This window comes from Helicoverpa armigera, chromosome 16 (assembly GCF_030705265.1).
Source record: "Helicoverpa armigera isolate CAAS_96S chromosome 16, ASM3070526v1, whole genome shotgun sequence".
Taxonomy (NCBI): domain Eukaryota; kingdom Metazoa; phylum Arthropoda; class Insecta; order Lepidoptera; family Noctuidae; genus Helicoverpa; species Helicoverpa armigera.
This window is the reverse complement of record NC_087135.1, coordinates 807,897-828,457: the sequence shown is the minus strand read 5'-3', so window position 1 is coordinate 828,457 and position 20,561 is coordinate 807,897. Positions and strand designations below refer to the sequence as shown.

The 20,561-nt window shown below is 35.2% G+C and overlaps 1 protein-coding gene across 1 annotated transcript in view; it reads right to left on the bottom strand.

Moving 5' to 3' along the window:
• Positions 1-12,307, bottom strand: part of LOC110369835 (neuroglobin) — a 100,233-nt gene extending 87,926 nt beyond the window's left edge. Inside the window, exon 1 of the mRNA XM_021325402.3 lies at positions 12,208-12,307. The gene's annotated coding sequence lies outside the window, so the exon portion shown is untranslated. The remainder of the gene's footprint in view (positions 1-12,207) is intronic.
• Between the last annotated feature and the right edge of the window lie 8,254 nt (positions 12,308-20,561).

Below are 20,561 nucleotides of genomic sequence, written 5' to 3'. Positions count from 1 at the left end.
CTAGTCATGCGTTAGGGTCTTGACTCATGACATCAATAAGAATGCTGATAATGTGTCACTATCAGTATGTTATTCTTTTATTATACTGTAAAATAATTCTTGTAAAAACTCTTTACCAAACAGTTATTTCTTTTTGCAGGGTGCCTATGCTACAACTCTTCCCGAAGAAAGGCAGAGAGAGAGACACACTAATGACCTTAGCGGTAGCTTACTACAAGCTGCAACTCACAGAAGAGCAACATTATGAATATCTTTGTATATCAACAGTTCTTGAAACCATACAGACAGAATTGAGTTGCTGGGGAGTTTGTTCCACCGCTTCTGCTGCTGATTTTCAGCCTATTTTGAATAAATGACTTTATCTGTAGCCTTAATTTTATGTAAATAAACCTTTACCTCTGTGTTAATGATTGTCTCATTTTATTTTTTATCTTAAGAGTTGTTGCTTATATCACACAAGCAACAAATAGGTACTATAATTATTATTGCCATAATTATACTTTGAAAACAAAGCATGAGAGTTTTGCTAGAATGAAACCAACAAGTCTGGAGAACTATTACTAGTAAATGAATATTATTTAAAGACACTTACTAATAGAATGTTTCTCGTGTCAGCATTGTATGCCAAGAACTCGTTCTTTTCCATATTTTTTCAGCAGCTTTTGAATACGGACGGTCTTTATCGTGGCCTTCTTTTCCCAATAGATCGGGATACTATCTTCTCTGTTTATTGGATGGGACTTCGTACGCTGTAAATAAACAGGTTTTGTAACGACGAAAGTAAAAACACTTCGGACAATAATATAGGGAAGCAAGATAACAGTGAGGAACGCATTGAACTGTGCATGGCAAAGTTTTCATCAGACTATGCCACCAATCACCATTTATTGAGATTATTATGTTATTTTCCTTTGTTCTTTTCATCGTATGTATGGATAATTATTATGTTCGTTTGGATTAATTACACACAACTATTGGAATAATCAGTACTTTATTTATTTAATCACAAAATCTACTTACTTTTTCCTTGCCGCACGCAGTAATCATCAATATTTAAATACGTAAAATCAACAACAATAATCGTTTTTTGTAAACAAACAAACATGAACCATTTTAGTTCCACAGATAAAAAATAAGTTCGATGAATACGTTTTGTTGTTACTTTGAGTTACGTGAGTTTATGTATAGGTTCATGCGTGAAAAATAGTGCATTGACACATTTTTTTTGGCTAACTAAACGTAAATTCATCGCAGAACGACCCATCACTAGCTACTTATCCGTTGCTATGGAAAGTGTTTCTCTTGATAGAAACGTAAGTCTACAGCTCGCGCCATGCTCGGGTAGAAGACATGTCGAGTGGGAAAGAAAGAGCTTTGTCGTTTCTTGGAAGAATAGAGATAGAATCGCCATGCTGAGGTGGCTGGTATTATTTAAAACGGGAATATTATATAAAAGACGTTGAAATATTATATTTTATAAAATGGAAATATAAGAGATCTGAGTTTAGTGAAACTTTAAAGCATATAAATGATGGTTGTGTATATTTCAGTTCTTATTACGCTGCCGTCTCCTCATGAAACTCTAAGTAGAGGTGAAAGCCTCATGAAAGGCTCTCATTCGAAAGCTAGTAAAATCGGAAATTTTCTAAATTCAGCGATATAATCCATACTTGCACTATTTAAATGAATATAATTACTACATTTACTTAATTACGACAAATGATGCCGATAAATCGAAACTCTCATAATATCAATTACCTTAGTGCTAAACAAACAATATTACTATGTATGTACTATGTATTATGATAAGCAAATAAACCCATTAGTATAATATATAATAGCTAAATATAATCGCCTCATAGTGCATATTATTATGCAAAACATAATACAATTTGAATGATCTGTTTACGTAATACAAATTGATAAATAATTGTGAATTTTACTCTTAACGACACGGCTACGTATCGCGTACTTACTCCAATTGTGAAATCTTAAAAATACTTTTAACAAAGAAAAAGAAAATGAATTTGAATAGCACTGAAAAGCATAAAAAATCCTTTACGTGCATCGTTCTTAAAGTCTTAAAGTCAGATAGTTTACAGAATGAGCAAGGACATACATAGGATACTTTTTATCCGGATGCGGGAGATCACGCGTTTTATACTCGAACATTAGAAACTGAAGTATCGTTTCTGTATACTTACTAACTACGCATTATACAGCTGGTCTGTACAAACCCTTAGGATTATTCACTATTTACGACTCCGAAATTGTTGTTTATTTGGCGCTGTTAAAATAATTCAGTTCCAATGTATTCTGTTAAGTGTCGACGTCTGTGTCGGTTGTTTCATTGTATTTGTACTGTTGAATGGGTAAACATTTATCATTGGTTATGTTGAAATCTGGGTTGAGTGTGTGAAGATAAAGGAATGTGGAGCTACAATAGAAAAGGCACATAGTCGCCTAATTAGTAAATTCACTATCATCATCATCATCTGCCTAGCCTTTTCCTAATTATGTCGTGATCGGCCTCAGTCTAACCTGATGCAGCTGAGTACCAGTTTTTTACAAGGAGAGACTGCCTATCTGACGTACTCAACCAAGTCACCCGGACAACCTAATACCTCTAGGTAAAACTAATGACTTCAGAAGATGTTCAATGACAATCTGGCTGTATGTGCATAATTCGTTCAATAACCACTTAATAACGAATTTTCATGGAAGAGACTACATAGAAAAACAAAAGAAAAACATTTTTGTTTAATATTGTTCCGAAGTTACGTTTTCCTTATAAACGCCCACTCCATTAATATACCAGATGTCCACCAAACCTAATGAGGGATGAAAACATCCCTTATTAAGTATTATTGTCCACAAAAAGAAAACATGCCTTCTGTGACCTTTACGGTTATCATTCTTACTTAGACCTTTCTTCGAGTGCATTGTTCAAGGATCAAATGTCTATGTAAATGGTGCACGAGGTGTCCATAGGTAGTAAAATGAGGTTACTTTGCTCCGGTTTTTGCTCCAAAATTTAATATGTGTTACTCACGCAAAATACCTCTTTGATACGGCTTTTCAGAAAATTTTACATGACTCATTGATCCTTCTGGATCCAATATTTAAAATGACAAACATAATTATTTAATTTATTTATTTTATTTTTTTTTATTTAAAAGTGGAGCAATGTTACCCACCCTTTCGGAAACATTGCTCCTACATTTAACTTGTACTAAAACAGGCACATTTAAGAAACAGGGACAAAGTTAACAGCCTCAGCTGTTAAATTGCTCCAAAAATAAATAGCGATGCATCAACTTTTGAGTCTTTCTCGTCATACTGATGTAGTTTGAATGAAATAAAACTCAAAATAAACAACATAAGGAACATTTTTTATTTGTACTTTCAGATAAATCAGTCTTAGAATCATTTTCTCTTAAGTCTAATAAACTATCAAAACCACCAAAGGCTACATAAATCTCTAGAAACATGTAAACTTTTAGAAATAACATAAAAATAAGAATTTCTAACGCTAGACATTAGAAACGTGAAAAAAAAGAACTAAAAATACCTTCTAAAAAAACTTATGAGGATGAACAATCATATTTTTAATAATTATTGAGATCTTAGGTCCCCCAAATTTGATCGAGATCAGGAACAGTATAAAATTCACGTCGACCAATTTTCTTCGGTGCAGATATACATCCAAGAACTTCATTCCAAGTGTATTGGATCTCATCCTTTGGTTTTGGCCATTTCAATATTTGAGAGACCTTTTCATTGAGGATATGTACGGTCCTTTATCATTGATTTTCGTGATGATGCCTGGGAAGACTTCCCCTTCGTATGTGAAAGCTACATATTCTCCTTCGGCCTTTATGAGTGGTTTAAATTTTTTTGTTTTAGAACTTTCCCTGGCATTGTCTACGGTTGTCTCTTCTTCTGACATTGTCTCCAGCATATCATTCATTGTTTCATCGTTTGAAGAGTCATGAAGAGATATTTCACTCTCGGCATATGTACTGTCGCTATGAATTCTTGTACGACGAGGTTCTGAAGTCGAGGCCTGGGCTTCCATTTCAAGACATGGCTCCTCGTTTTCTTTGTCCGCCAGTGAACTGTCTATCAGCTCCGTGACACTTCTTCCCGGAACTATGTTGAGTTTCGTTCGTCGTCTTTTCGGGTTAACGCCTCCAGTCCATTCCACTCTCTTGGCTTGAAGTGTTTCCAAAAAGAATTTTCTGCCGCAGTCTTATCAACAGGTTTAGGCAATCTCTCTAATAAGGCATTTGCATTGGTCGGATAAATCCCACATTTCCTGAAACCGGATTTTAAGTTTTCTTTTCTATTTTCTTCTAAATCCGCAAGAAGTTTTTTAAGTAAGACTGGAAAACTGCTCTTTTGAACAGTTTTTTCCCGTATGCCTTGTTCGCACTGCTTCCATGTCGTTAGAATTTTCCGCCATGCAACTTTCATTGGATGAAAGAAGGCGACATCGAGTGGTTGCGTCAAGTGGGTGCTGTTCGGAGGAAGACACACGAACCGTATGTTATTTTCTTTGCAAGCTTTAAGAACATCTACCGAAATATGTGACGATAGATTGTCGCCTATGAGGACTTTAGGGCCTTCCTGTTTTTGAGCTTTGGCAGTACAAGTGCGAAAACCAGTCATTGAATATGTTCATGTCGAACCATCCGGAAGGACTACAATTGTAGCGAGTATTTTTCGGCCCATTTTCTGTCCAAGTATTCCATAGCTGCTTAGATTTATAGACGACGTATGGCGGAAGTAATTCTCCTTCAGCACTTCCAGCAAACATGATCGATGTAGAACTTTGGATGTATCTCTTATAATTTCGGGGTATTTGGTGCCTCTTCTCGTCAAAATCTTTTTTTGCCCAGGGTCATCACATAAATTCGTCTCATCGTAATTCCAAATATTTTCTGGTGGAACATCTTTTAACACCTCTGCTAAATTTTGAATATAATCTGAAAGAGTTTCCCGATCAGTGCCAGCTCTACTGCGCTTTATATTAGCAGCGAGGCGCTGTGACAATTCAGCATTTCTTTTCAAAAACTCGACACCCATTCCAAGCCTGGGCAGTTGTTTTAAACTTGGGAACTCTTCTCCCAATCTTGTCCAGATAAGATTGTATTACAATACGCAAATCGAAACTTGTAAGAGGAAAACCATGCTCGCTCAATTTTTGTATGCACGATACGAAAATTTTTTCTTCTTCCTCCGTGAATGTTGTAGGTGCTCCAGGCGGCCTTGGTGTTTCGTTGCGTCGTAAGAGCCTAATTTGGTTTATAATAGTCCTTCGTGGAATCCTATATATTTCACTAGCCTTCCTTTGCGTTAATTCTTTATTTTCTATTGCTGCTAGACAATCTCGAAGAGCCTCTTGTGAATAATTTTTATAATTTCTTTTAGGCATTTTCCTTACATAATTCCGAGGCATTTTCCTATAAAAAAAAAAAAACTATTTGAATTTAGTATGAGCTATGTGACAGTTACTATTAGCAAGTATTCAAACGCAATTTCAATTGTAACTTTGCTCCAGGAGCAAAATATCCCCAAACATGGCGCAAAGTAGGCACAAGAAAGTAAAAGAGGTTAGAAATCCAAATTAATGCACATATTTTCTAAATATTAGTTGAAATTGTTAGCTAATTACATACCTACTTACATTAAACTCTCCTTACCTCAAATATCTGAGTATATTCGTCGATGAAGGTGGATTTTGCAGACTATTTTTTTTTTTAAGAATCGCTCGTCTGTTGTTAATGGCTGCTAACGAAGAAAAGAAATGTCAAAAACCGGAAGTGCTTATTCAGTGTTGCCAATCTTATAAAACATATATCGGACGCGTTCAAAAATTTTTAAACATCTCCGTATATTAAGAGATTTAATCGAAATAATCTTTTTTTAAATTTGGAGCATATTTACCTTCATGGAGCAAAGTAGCCTCATTTTACGGTATACTACAGAGCTCGGAAGTCGGTTGTTGGCCATTAAGTTTGGCGAGAACATTATTACCGACTTTAAACGACTTCAAAAAAAGGAGGTTCTCATTTTGATCTGTATGTTTGTGCGCGTCTATCAATAGATTGGTAGAACGGTTTTCAGCATAGTATATGTCAGTCTTAAGTATTAGGTTTATTTATTTTAGTTACTGAATTTGGTAGAATATTTTTGAAAAAGTTTTTGTTGGTTGTTTTACAAACTGTTGTAGTCATTTTAATTTTCATATTATGGTGTAAATACCAACCCTTTCAAACGAAACCCATACCTACCACTTACCTATTTTTAACCACCACTAGTAAATCGCGAAGTCTAAACGGTCATACATTATTTCTATGGCGCACAAACAGTTGTTAAGTGGTTGTCTAACGCGAGCGTGCGCCCACGCACCTCGTAAAACATGTCAGCGATCCACAGTAAACAGACCCTTGTATTATTTTAAACTATCGTAAACACTAATTCAATGATATTTTGCATACAGTATGGTTGTACAGTACATTTTGGTTGTTTCTACTTATTATATAATTATAATGATAAATCATCATCATCATGATAATTATGGAGTTACTTTTGTAAAGGCTCCGAAGCTACGGAACTGATGTAAAAAATTCTTTCACTTTTGTAAGCTACAATATCCCAGTAAGTCAAAAAAATACCAATTAATATAATAATAACCAAATTTTTTGTTACAAATACATATACAGGCAGTAGAAATATAATTTTACCTTTCAACGCCCCCATTAAACTATTTAAAAAACAAAAATAAACTACACAAGTACTTAGCAACACATTACTCCGAAAATTGATTGCCACACCTATGTTTAGATTACACACATTTCTATGAAGCGAAATTCAGCATACTATCCGCCTTAATTCCGTATGTAAAGCTATTTATACCCCCTGTATATTGGGATATACATACGCAACCGATTGTTTACGATACAGAATTACATGGAATACCAGGTTTCCTTGATTGCTGTGCCGATAGGTTTACAGTTAGCGAGAACATTTTGAGGAAAATCAACTTGAGACAAAACAGAAGATGGTATGCAGGTTTGAAAATTCACTGTAGAGATGCGGTCTAGACAGTACCTAACGTATGGCGTTTGGGTAGATTCTGCACCGGTTTTTGAGGTAGTTAAGAAAGTCAGATAGGCCGTTCCATAGATGTTCCGTAGATAGGTCCCATGTAAAACACATTGATCGCTGTGATGGGTTAGACTGGAAGCCGGTCCCCAACTTTGGGAAAGCGGTATGATGATGATGATGATAATTTAAGAGTCTTTTTCTGTTATCTATTGTAATATTAAAATTATTGGAAATAGTTTAGCTCAATGTCTTCGTAAGCAAGTCTAGCTATGTAGGTATATACCGTGGTTTTGTACAAATTGCTACATCGTGTAGTCATTGTTCTGGCTTTATCCCAATCCATTTGCAGATCCCCAGAACAAGTGTCTGTATTGGCATTTTAGTGTTAATTTTACCGACGGATATTTGGAAACAGTATCTATGATAGGTATTATGTGTGTATTTGAAATAGGTTATACGTAGGTAATACAATTAAGGGCAGGTTATTTGTTATGGTTGAGGTATCAATTAAAAAGTAATTTTGTCTGTCTGTGTTACTGTCGGGCTTTCATGCCAAAAACCACTGGACGTTGGGTCACAGATAGTCTAGGGCCTGAAAAAGTATAATGGTTACTTTATAAACAGATGTACGGAGCAGCCGCTTAGGGACGCGAATGAAACTGTGGGCAGATGCTAGTGTACTATATTTACAGAGAAAAAATGGTTACAATGAATACATCGTAAGCCCTGTTATTCCTCCCCACGACCAGGTTTCTGCAAGTAAACAGAATTTAATCAATCCAACGCAGTTATGCTGCGTACATTGAATATTTATTGAAAAAAGCAATTTTCTGGTAATGGACGGCGGGTATCGGAGCCGCCATTTTTATATTTCGTTATTTATTTCAATACCTTCTGATAAATTTGAATGTTGTTTCGGTTGAAATAATCCTATCGAATTTAATATATGTATATGGAATTTAGTTTTAAGCCGATTTACTGAAAAACATTTATTTATTATTATATTCAAAGTATTTAAAAAGCTTATGTACCGGAAAATAAAATCATTTGCAATATTCATTTGGTAAAGCATATTAAAATAATATCACTTTTATTCATCGTTTTGAAAAATCTGTGACGTCATATTTAACATTCTCATACAAATTGCATAGAGACCATTTTTGATAGTTCCATAAAAGTTATGAATCTCTCTAAGAGATCAACTACTTCAAATCTTGTATTTCTTACCTCAAGGCACAAAATACATAGGTACAGAAGTCAATCTACATACAAAGCGCGTTCGAGTCACGCAGACATAGGTGTCTATGTGTGCGTGTTCACAGACGCGCTGTCTCAAAACAACTCAAAACAGTGCGAGCGCGGCTGCCGTTTTCTTGAGATACGCGCGTCACACACAAGGTAGATAAATGTGCACGCGTTGTGATATCTAACTGTAATTTGATTTTTAATTTTAATAACAAAAGAAAAAGTAATAACAAAAATGTCGTATTGTAACTGTTCAGTGGACGGTTGTTTTAATACAATAAATAATAAACAGTGAACTGTCGTTTTTTAGCCTGCCGGTTGATTCAGAGGGGTAAGTACCTATAGTATGTAATGTACCTACTTATTTTCTTATATTTCGATGGTTCGTTTAATAAACGCAGTATGTACAATTAGGTGGGCAGGTAAGCCCCGGCGGTCTCTGGCCCAATGCCGTAATAAGTTTTGCTAGTGTCGACCCAGGCGAACCTGCCAACCTACCCTCAAAGATTATTACTAGGTAGTAGGAGTTAATAATTTTTGTGATCATGGCGAGAGTATGTTGTAAGGTAGACGAAATAAAACCGGTCAAGTGCGAGTCGGACTCGCATTCAAGGTTTCTGTAGGTAGAAGCAAGCTTAGATTAGGGACTGTACCAACCAATTACCTACATACAAAAAAAAAATTGTTCGCAAGTAAAGAGGTACTTTGTTTTACATAGTGTTTTATGGTATATACGTCTGAATAACAAAATTATAAATTTGTTTCTGAAAAAGATCGGTATCTCGTTCAAACTAATTTCCGTTGAAAGTGTTTATTAACCTCTTGTACCTATGCCACATCAAATATTTTATTATTATTGGTTTATATTTCATTTTTCCTGTTTTATTTTCAACAATAAATAAATAATTAGATACGAGTACCACTACCACGTTAGTTTTATGCGCATAAAAAAGTTGACAACCCTAGCGCGACCGCCGAGTTTAGGCATGAAAAGTGAAGTACATACATGAGATTGACTTCTGTACCTATGTATTTTGTGCTCAAGGATTGTATAAACAAATTCTTACCCATAATAAAACCACATCAGTGACATTAACTACACAAATAGAACCGTATATTATCCGAAAAGCCATTACTTTGAACCAGGTTTAATTAAATAGCGCGCCGGTATGTGCGGTTAAGAAAAGTCGGTTTAACTGATTCATTAGGCTAATTATTGTGGAGCTGTAAACATTCTCAGTTTATAGTTGTAGTAGTATGTAAACACAGTGATATGTCATCGGCTTTTTCACACATACAAGACTTATGTTTAATGGACTAGCTTCTGGCAGTGGTTTCACCCGCGTCCCGTGGAAACTTCTTCACTCAGATGGATAAAGAAAGGGGGAATTTAAAACAGAAAGAATTTTTGAAAACGGATAAGTACCCAGTTACTGAGATTAGTGCCTTCAGACATAGATACAAACAGACGAACGGACTCTTTATACTTATAAAATAATTATAGAATTGTTGTGTTCGGTAGATTTAACGTGAAAACATGACAGACAGTCCTACTTTCGCATCTATAGTATTAATAAAGATATCAAATCACGAACCTTCAAATGTACATGCACTTTACAACTCTGTCTAATCGAAATTTTCTCTACTAAGGTCTAGTGCAAAATTGTTCTTGTTAATCCCCAGTGGTCAATATAGACGACTTTTAGTACCGACGTAGTTATAAAGTAATAGTCTAGCTGGCAGGTATATTATACTCAAGTGCACGCAAGCCACAAAGGGATTAGAATCGATGAGAAGAAAATATAAGTCTCTTTAGTATAAATTAAATTGAACCTATATAATTTGTATAAAGATTTTCAAATAAATACTTTTTTTTTCAATTAATTTTCCAAGCTAAAGTTGTGTTTGACATTCCCACGTTTAACGCGGGATGAGGACATAGAGAATTCGTTGTTGCCAGTTTTCATAGACCAAAATATTTAAATTAAAACTAATAAACCAATTTCTCAGTCACTCTGTTTTGTGTATCTTAGAAAACGCGACTACAAATGAGATCCTGCTACTAAACCCTAGGGTTAATCAAAGCTATAATAATAATATCGGGTTGATACAAACAGATTTCTATGTAACAATTCTGTTCAAACTACATAATTACGTACCTACCAATTATATCGGAATCAATACCTAGATACATATCAATACAATAGCAAAATCTCTGCTTTATCCTTTAAGGAAAAAACAAAGCAATATTATAAAACATTGAACTATAATAGAATTATATCTTAATTACTCTATGATTATGGTAAATCTGACCTTCGGTGCGTGTGAACTCCCATTAGTTAACATACGTCATACCATGGATGCCATATAATGAATGGTCTAGTAAAAATAAACGGTCTCTTGTGAACTAGACTTATCTGCTAATGTAAACGCCAATCTGTGTTTAATCAATTAGAAGTTTCATCTTGAGAGATCTTCTCACGAGCGAATAAAATAGGAAGCTGAAATGTTCAAAGATTCAAGGTAGATACAGTCGGGTAAGAAAGTGATTTACCAGATTTGACAAACGTTTTTGTGAGATTTAATATCGCTGTGGGGCCATCTTTCTTGTTCTTTCATAAAGTTTAAGTGATTCTCTAAAAATCAACTCAAATGTGCAGGTATAAAAAGCTTCTATAGATAATCTATGTACATTTAGATACATGCAACAGTCGAAGAGTTATGACTGAGAATGCATTGGTAACTGATATAAGAGTCCCATCACAAATTTATATTTCAACAAGTAGGTAAGTAACCACTATTTGTTTTAGGTTTTTTCAAATTGGACCAGTAACGCCCAAGGTAGAGTCACACTACAAAATATGTATGTAATTTCATAAACACAAGGACCACTAATATTTAAATGAGACAATAATATGTCTGATATTCATATTATAATTTAACTGAAACAGAAAAGTGCGAGTCAAAAATAAACAACGAACAGAATTCAAACTCCGAGTCTTTCAGACTACGCCCCAATACTCCTTGCCTATAAAAACGAACTAAAGGCGATTTTGTGAGCGTCCCCAATTCCCGAGACACAGCAGGGAATATTTTCATGTTTCCCTTGACAAATTGATATTATCGATTGCTGTAATAACGGTGATTCTAATGAAAGCTACCTTAATTGTCTTTTTGGTAGAATTTTTGATATATCGAAAGGAATAAACTAAAAAGTGGACGTAATTTGATAGTTTTCTAATGTCTCTTTTTTATTGAGCTACAGTGTTTTGTTTTATTCATAGAAGAAAATTAAGTAATTGATCTACTATTTTCCTCTACATTAAATTAAAATTTTGGTAGAAAAAAAGTATTTCGAAATAGAAGGAGCAGTGTCCTAATAATGGTCAAATATTGCACGGGTCATTAAGTAGCTTCTGACCGTGGAAATACTTTCTATAATTAAAATCTATGTTAACCCTTATAATACACATAATTTTAAAACATATTCAATATTATAAGTATCTCTTTTACTTTAAAAATATTTTATGTTGATGAATTCAATACTTAGATAAATACAAATTCACTTCAGTCGAAATATTTTTTCATTTATCACTCTCATTAATCATTGTGATAAAAATACATCGTAATAAATATCTATTCTCATTCATTCTTATTCTTTATTGCACACTAAACAGTAAATACATACTAGAGGTACATAATACATCTATCTACTTTTTACCTTATTGAAATATCATATCATGAACAATTTCCATACAATTTACCTCCGAAATAAAACCACCGACCAATTCCATTCATCTTTCACAATCCCCTTAACCATATTTAACAATAAAAAAAATGTATACATACCTTTTTTTATAATACAGGTTGAATTGAATCCAAGAGACACAACACAGACACATACATAGGCAGAAACAAGTGAAACACGCGCGCCGCGGCCCTGAGTTAGCGAACCACTGAAGCTTCCACTATGGTACTGTCATGGTACAGAGAAATATAGAAGTACCACTTCTATTATGATGGTGGTTTTAGTGATCTTGACTTCTAGAGTGGTCGTGTTGGTTTGAATTCCCATCGGAGCAGGAGTGTGAGAGAATAGAGAGTGCACCTGTGCCTGCAAATGCTTTGGCTTTATAATATCATATGTCCTGCGCAGGTGGGTTATCTCTTAATGCCATCATTTTCTTTACGTTTAGTTGTAAACTATTAAGCGATCGCAAAACTAGTACTAACTTTTGTGAGCCCCTATAAAAGCAAGTAGTCGCTGGACGCAGACCGCTTGCAACAGTCCTTTACGAAATCAATGTTCAATGCGCTCCATGGCAGAAATTACTCTTATTATGAAAGATCCTTGGATGATTGTTCGCAGTTGGTTTACTGTTTCTCCCTGCTATATGGTCAACCCGTAGGCCGGGGATTACAGGCTATATTTTCGCTGTAAACTGTTGCGATCTATTGTTACGACTCGCGTTTGTTCTTCCAATTAATTAATTAAATTGTACCTCATTATTTGTGTAAACTTTATCTATTGTGTGACACTGTTCGTTTAATTAGCATTTGAAAGGGATTAATGGAGGATAAGTAATGGGAATTCCAAATAACATTTTTCTTCCCTTAGTCTAAATTACGTAAGATATTATAAAAGTAAAAATTATAATAGTAGGTACTTACACTACCTACAGTAAAACAGACATAACGGCATTAGGGGTACAATTAGACTAACTTTACTTTAAGTAGATTTTAGCAGACTGCTTTTACCAGTCACACGACCCAAAGGGTTCATGTTGCGTACTTATAAACTTTTCCATTTATATCACTCCAATTACATAGGTTCTTAATTAAGCTACATAAAAATAATCACTTTATCACATGAGTAAGTAGGTACCACAAAATAAAACAATATATTGCATATTTACCGATTCATACTGATTATGTCTTTATATTTATACTGTCGTGCATCTGAATGGCAACAGAGGTGTGAGGCCAGTTCAGTGAGTCGTTATTACATACCCGATGTTTACAGGCGGTTTCATTATCGAGCCTTATTTCAATAAAAACAAACTTTATGAAAGAGTTTCCAGTTGTGTTTTTAACTTATATATTTCCTAGTTGACTACACTTGTATGATCGGAAAATATAGAATGTATAACCTGGTTGAGTTAGTGCCGATCTATACTAACTTAATATGTTTTTGTTTAACCGCGCTAATCTTAGGAACTATAGTATATACAAATAAATCACTGTTACGTTAACATCCCATTTAAAGAAGAAGCCTACTTTTTATCTGACACAGGTGAAACCCTTTTGGATAAGAGGCCCTAAAATAGCTTTATTTTATCTACGTGTCCAAAGTACACATGTTTGCTGATAGTAAATCACAATTGGGTATAATATAGGTAATGTAGATATCGCGTTATGGCGTTAATAACTTTTATAAATAGCTAGTCAATCAGTTAGGCTCTATTTATTTTCTAACTTAGTATAGACTAGGCTAAAAATACTCCCAAACATTAATTAAACATTTATACTAGGTACATTTTAGATAAACCCGCGGCTATATCTGTTATCTACTGAATTAATTAACTCATCAAACTCAATTTGATCCAATTTTCAATTAATTCAGGCCCAAAAATTTCGAATAAATTAATCCGAAAGACTGACCTTTTGAATAGCTTTCGCATAATTAGATTTTCACCAAATTAACGTGTTCTAATGGAATGAAAAAGTTAATTTATTAATTTTTTTCATCACATTAAGTTATTAAAGATGCCTCGACGTTCTGATTGCGAAGTGTCTATATCGTTAATGGATTTTGTAATTAATTTCACTAATTATTATGCTAATGTTATGATGCTCATATGGAAGCCAAAACTAGGACGACCACGAGGTTGATAGGTATTTTAAATCATCACTGTTTAAATATCAGTGTTTTAAAAGGAGCGACTGCAACCAAATACTCCTAAGTAATACTGGTTGTCAGAACTACAGGCTTCTGTTTACCCGTAACGACTGCCAAAGAGGTTGATATTTTAGATTTTAGATAATTACCTTATATTCTAAACAATCACTCATTTAGTTTTAAAAACCACAATAACAATCTAGCATACTAAATAATTTTCATGTAACTAAAATCCAAACTTATGAACCTAATATTCGTTAAAAAACTCGATCCAATATTCGTTTGCGAAAATAAATGCACTTTCACCGTCTCTGGTTTCTAGCTTGAACGTAGTTTCTATTGAATTTGAATTCGAAAAGTATGTCAGCTTCGAAGTTTATTAAAATTTGGAAAGGTAGAAGAACATTCTCGTTAGTTAGCATAGTTTTCTGAACTCTTTTGTTCGTTTTTTTTTAAGTTTTTGGAATAAATTTAATGTTGGTTGCAAACTGCAATATGTGGTCATTTCTTTTTGCCTGTTAGTTAACGAACCGCTAGTATTAAGTAAACAGTGTATAATGGCTTTATTTTCCTACATTTAACCATCACATTTGAACATAATTAGTTACAGGTAGTCAGAAGCCAGTAAGTCTAACGACCAGTCTTACCAAGGGTTATTATAGGCAACCCAGTTGCCTGGTGGATACCAGTTGAGGAGGAGATAGGCAGTCGCTCCTTGGTAGGTACTGGTACACAGCTGCATCTCGTTAGACTGGAAGCCGACCCCAACACAGTTGGAGAAAAAGCTACGATAATTTCACCATCATAATGTCTGAAACATTAAGCTCTTTCAAACAACTACCTTTTCATACATAAATCTAACAATACAAACAAAGATCCGGGAATCGATCCCAAGATCGGATTTCAGACGCCTCAAGCTCATATCTTTGTAATCCTCAACTGTATGGAGTTGAAGGCCGTCTCAAAACAGAATTATCGTTTCCCAGAACTCCGTGAAAAGTATGATATTATTATATTACAAACGTAATACACGGAAACTCCATTTTGATTTAATAAAGTTCGTGAGATACATTTTTTATTTTTTTATGTTATTTTATTTTATCGTTGACACGATTTGTGATGTGTTTTTCATGTGATTTATATTTGGATAATAAATAATACACTCGTGAAGACACGACATACCTTGAAAAAATCTTCATGAATTAGGTATTACCTACCTACGTTTCGCTAAGGATATCAGGTACTATAATGATAAATAATTTAATATGCAAATAGCTAATATTTTACATGTGTTTTTAAGCTCCTAAACATTGATTTATTTAAAGTTTTATTAACTTACAAAATAAGATATATAATTACAAAACAAGTTTACCTCTTTTTTTTCAGTTTTGTTTTAATTTATTCTTTCAATTTTATCTACAATATATGAAGATAAGCCAGTGCTTGTTTTTAAAAAAGTCAACGTCCAAACCTTCGTAGGTTATTCATCTTTTTCACTGAAGATTGATGACCGGCCCACGGCCTGATCATTTCACTTAGCTACTCTCTAACGTTTAAAATTCATATGTTATCTTCAGTAACTTTGAATCTACGTATAAAATAAATATGAATGACGTTTTGTTTACGAAATAGGAATAATGTCGAAAAGTTGTAAGTTATAAATAAAACGGTTTTTAATAACACACCAAGATAAAAAGTTAAAGATACAAAAAACAACCATTTAAATCATCTGTAACATTACTTATTAATACTTGTCAGTAATACATAAAAGCGCTTTGTTTAATTAAGCGGTAAACCAACTTAAAAATACCAACAACTGCATATATTATGGACTTCTTTAATATTTAGTTACCCAGCTTACTTACGAACTTACACACCATGATCTTTGCCTCAATTCCCAAACCCATAAGAAAGTTTAAACCTTAAAGACAGATAGCTCCGTAGGGATGAAAGAGGAGTTGAAAGTGTGCTGTACTTCCAAAGGATAATAGATGAAGATTTAGGTACAGGTCATGGGCTATTTAGACTGTCAAACTAAGTCAAAAGTACTGAATTTAGTAAACAAGCAAATAAGTGAAAGTGTTAACAGGACAACCTGGGGCTTATGCAAAATATATACATCATATGAACTCCACTTGAAACACTGCATCTTGAATTACCAATCAAAGAAGTATTGACAGGGATTACACTCTAAAACCCGCAGAATCAGGAATGACCAATACAATATTTTTATCCTACTTCTTTAATTCAATTTTTGTGTCCCATACTCTAAAACATAATTCTAAGACCTACGCTTTACTAAATAAAAGTACTTTATCTTTACTATCTAATTCAATTATACTGAATGAATTAAGAATAGAATCAACCTTTACTGAGGCGTGATGTGACATTTCGCTGACACGATTGTTCATCCCGAATAGTGTCGCGGTCGATACCTCCGAATGGTCTCCCTTCATTCACGAAGATGGGTGACGTTCAAGGTCGTCGTTCTAGATTTATATTTGGAGATTCATTCATAAATATATGAAATAGTGGCTCTCTGTTTGATTTTGAAAGCTGTTGAACTGGACCCCAAAGGAACACCTACTTATATTTTTACAGGTTTTCAAAGTAAAAAAAATGTAACGCATCAACTTTAATCGCTGAACTGGATTTGAACATCTGTGCCTGACAATATATCTAAAAAAGTTAAGCTGTTATAAAGTTCCGAGAAAAAATCTCAAGTAATTAAACGTAGAAAATAATGTCTAATTGAAATCAAAAGGCGAGACAGATAAACGAAAGTCATGGAGAGAGTACTGCAGAAAATACTAGTAGTAGAAAATGTTATTCTAAAGTGATTAATTTCAATTTCGCCTTTCCCTCATAAAACGACTTTGTTTGAAAACTCCGTACATTTGCTAGTGTTCAAATATGTTTTATTTTACGACTTTCTTCCCAGATAGCGTCCCAGCAATTCGTGGCAAGTTCACCGACACGATACAAGATAACGATGGTAGTAGACAATAGTTGTAGACGGAGAGCTTGAGTATGCCAGACTTTCGTTATAGTGTAATGGTGAAATGGTCGAAGTGGATGTCTCCTTCGCCTAGATTAGACTGGGTACTTTAAAGTTGAACTTACAATGATTTTATAAAAAATAAGGAAGAACAAAATCTGTAATCTTTTACTTTTATAACCACGTTTATGTTCAAAATTATCCTTAGGTCGTTAGCCTTTTATATGAATGCCGTCATTAACCTCGAACAGAAAATAATGAGCTAAAGTAAAGCTGATTTGAAAACTTTTATATGCACCGTAAATATCTTAGTTATTTAGGAGTCTCCCACAAACAAGACATGACGTAAATCTAGTTTACATACGACCCGGACCAATCTACAAACAAGAGTCTTGTTCGAGACATGACGTAAATTTGGTTCGCTCTAAACGCAAGTGGGCTCTAAGACTACAAGGGGCGACTATCGGCCACAGTGTGGGAAATCTAGCCATTGTATGAGTAGTCGAGAGCCACGTTTTAATTGTGTCTGCAATTATTTCGTTAATTGCTTGCATGCTGAACATTGCGCTCCGTTAGATGAGTGTTTTGATTTCTGCTGTCTGATAGTGAGTTGTTTTTTGTGATTGGCTTTTAGTGTTAATGTCTGATAGAATGATTAAAAGTAAATTATAGAAAGCCCATTGTTTATAAAATATTACTTGTTGTTTTACTTATTTTGTTTTATGTAGAAGACCAAACTATGGAGATACGATGTAATGTGGCATGTTTAGATCATGACCGATCATACGTTCTTTGTTTTGGCTAACAGGATTGAATTAAAATCTTCCCAGATATTCTGAATTTAATGCCAAATGCTTGCTCCTCAAAAGTTTCCATAAAGCGTATCGATATTCTAAACTCAGTTTGATTTTCATCTAAACCGCTTACTGCAAAAACATCGAAATACAAGCTTTAACATACACTTAGTAGGCCAAGGAAATACATACCTTATACCTACCTAGCATCCAACATCTCATATTTTCAATATTTTTCTTATATCAACGTTGGAAAACTTGAAGGAAAGTATTGCAAACGAACCGGGATTACGGTCGGAAACTAGACTGGCAAGGCTTTATAAAGCTTGCTTGGAGAATATTTTCAGACGTATACTAGTCAAATGGCAAATATTATAAAGGTTTTGCCTGCGAGTTGAGCTGTGTGCAGGTAAGGGGGATAAAAAGTAGCCGTCACTTAAAGTATGGTTTAAACTAAATGCTAATAATGCCGAACTCCGCCATAGACGGTCCCAAGCCCGGTTGCGAAAGGAGGAGGGTTGGCTGGTGAACGGCGTACACCCAATACCACCAGGGAATAAGACCGCTGTAAAATACGCCAACGCCGAGTAGTAGGCGGCGGTGAAGTATCCTACTCAACAACATGGCTACGGTGGCCCTGGGGACTAAATACCCTCAAAACAAACCGACGTAGAAGGTAATGGGAACCCACTACGATTATGCTCCCAAGAGAACTCCATGAAGGTCAACGACAGAAAAGTTAGTACGTCGGACGATCCGACTGACCCTCGGCGCTCGCCGATTCCCGGGTCGACGAGTGTGAAATATGCGACCGAAGACTCTTCGATAGTGTGTCATCAGGCTACCGAGGCAGTTGATGCTACTGAGGACAACAAGAAACCATCCATGCGCATCAAGCAAAGAATGGGAACATGGAACGTAAGAGGATTGCTGAAACCGGGAAAACTCGCGATTGTAGAGAAGGAGATGAATGAACACAATCTTATGTTGCTTGGATTATGCGAAACTCATATGAAGCAGCAAGGACACCTCACAACTTCGAGTGGCAATCTAATGTTTTTCTCCGGTCACGAAACTGATAGCAAAAATGGCGTAGGCATACTGGTATCTCGTAGACTACGTAAATTCGTCACTGGCTACAACCCAATAAATGACAGAATTATGACCATGCGCATCAACTGTACCCCACTTCCCCTAAACATCATCCAAATCTACTCACCTACAGCACAGTCAACAAAGGAAGACATTGACAATTTTTATGGAACTCTACAAACAACAGTAGAGAACATATCCAAGCGCGAGATCCTAATAATTCAAGGAGACTGGAATGCGAAGGTAGGGAGCACTGAACAAGATGACCACATCCGCCACATACTTGGAAAACATGGACTTGGCACCAGAAATGAGAGGGGTGAAATGTTCATAGATTTCTGTGTAAGCAATAATTTAACTATAACCAACACGTGCTTCAAACACCACAAGCGAAGATTATATACATGGACTTCACCCGGTGGAAAATACCGTAATCAAATTGATTTTATTACGATTGCAAACAGATGGAAGTCGTCCATAACGAACACTAGAACATATCCAGGAGCGGATTGTGGCTCTGATCATCAACTGCTAGTGTCAGATCTACGAGTGCGTCTAAAGTTTCGTCGTAAGAAAGCAAAACCTTTAGCTAGGCTCTCAGAACCGGAATACGATGGTTTCCAGAACAATACGGAATCATATCTAGCAGAACTCACCCCTAAAATTGCACATATGAATCCAGAAGAGCAATGGCAGCAGTTTAGCGAGAAAATTGTTAATGCACTAGATTTTATAGCCAAAAAACCTATGGATAAAAACTGGATGGACTGGATGTCAGAGGAGGTTTGGTCTAACATAAAGCTACGTAAAGAACTCAAAAGTGGCGAAAGACCCGAAAATTTCGAAGTGAAGTACTCTCAAATGTCCAGGTTAATTCAAAGACAGTGCAGAAGGGATAGGAACCAGTATTTGGAGAACATCTGTACCGAAATCGAACATCATGCGGACAAGTATCAAACTGCTGATCTTTTCAGAAAGGTCAAACAAATAACACACAAAGTCAAACCTTCCTCGTGGGTGATAGATGACAAAAATGGGAATCCGATACATGAAGTTGCCAAAGTAGCTGAAAGATGGAAAGAATACTGCGAGGAACTCTACCAAGACCAATCATCCAAATCCACTTCATCAAATAAAATCATAGGAGATGAAGAGCCCAGCATTCTCCGCTCAGAAGTTGAAGATGCGATCCGGAAACTTAAAAGAAATAAAGCACCAAGGCCGGATCGAATCACAGCGGAAGTCTTGAAAGGACTGGGCTCAAATGGAATAACATGCCTGCATAATATATGCAATAGAATATGGCATACAGGACTTTGGCCATCTGACTGGGTACACTCCGCAATTCTTCCTCTCCATAAAAAAGGATCGATGCGGAACTGTAGTAATTACAGAACTATTGCACTAATATCCCATGCCA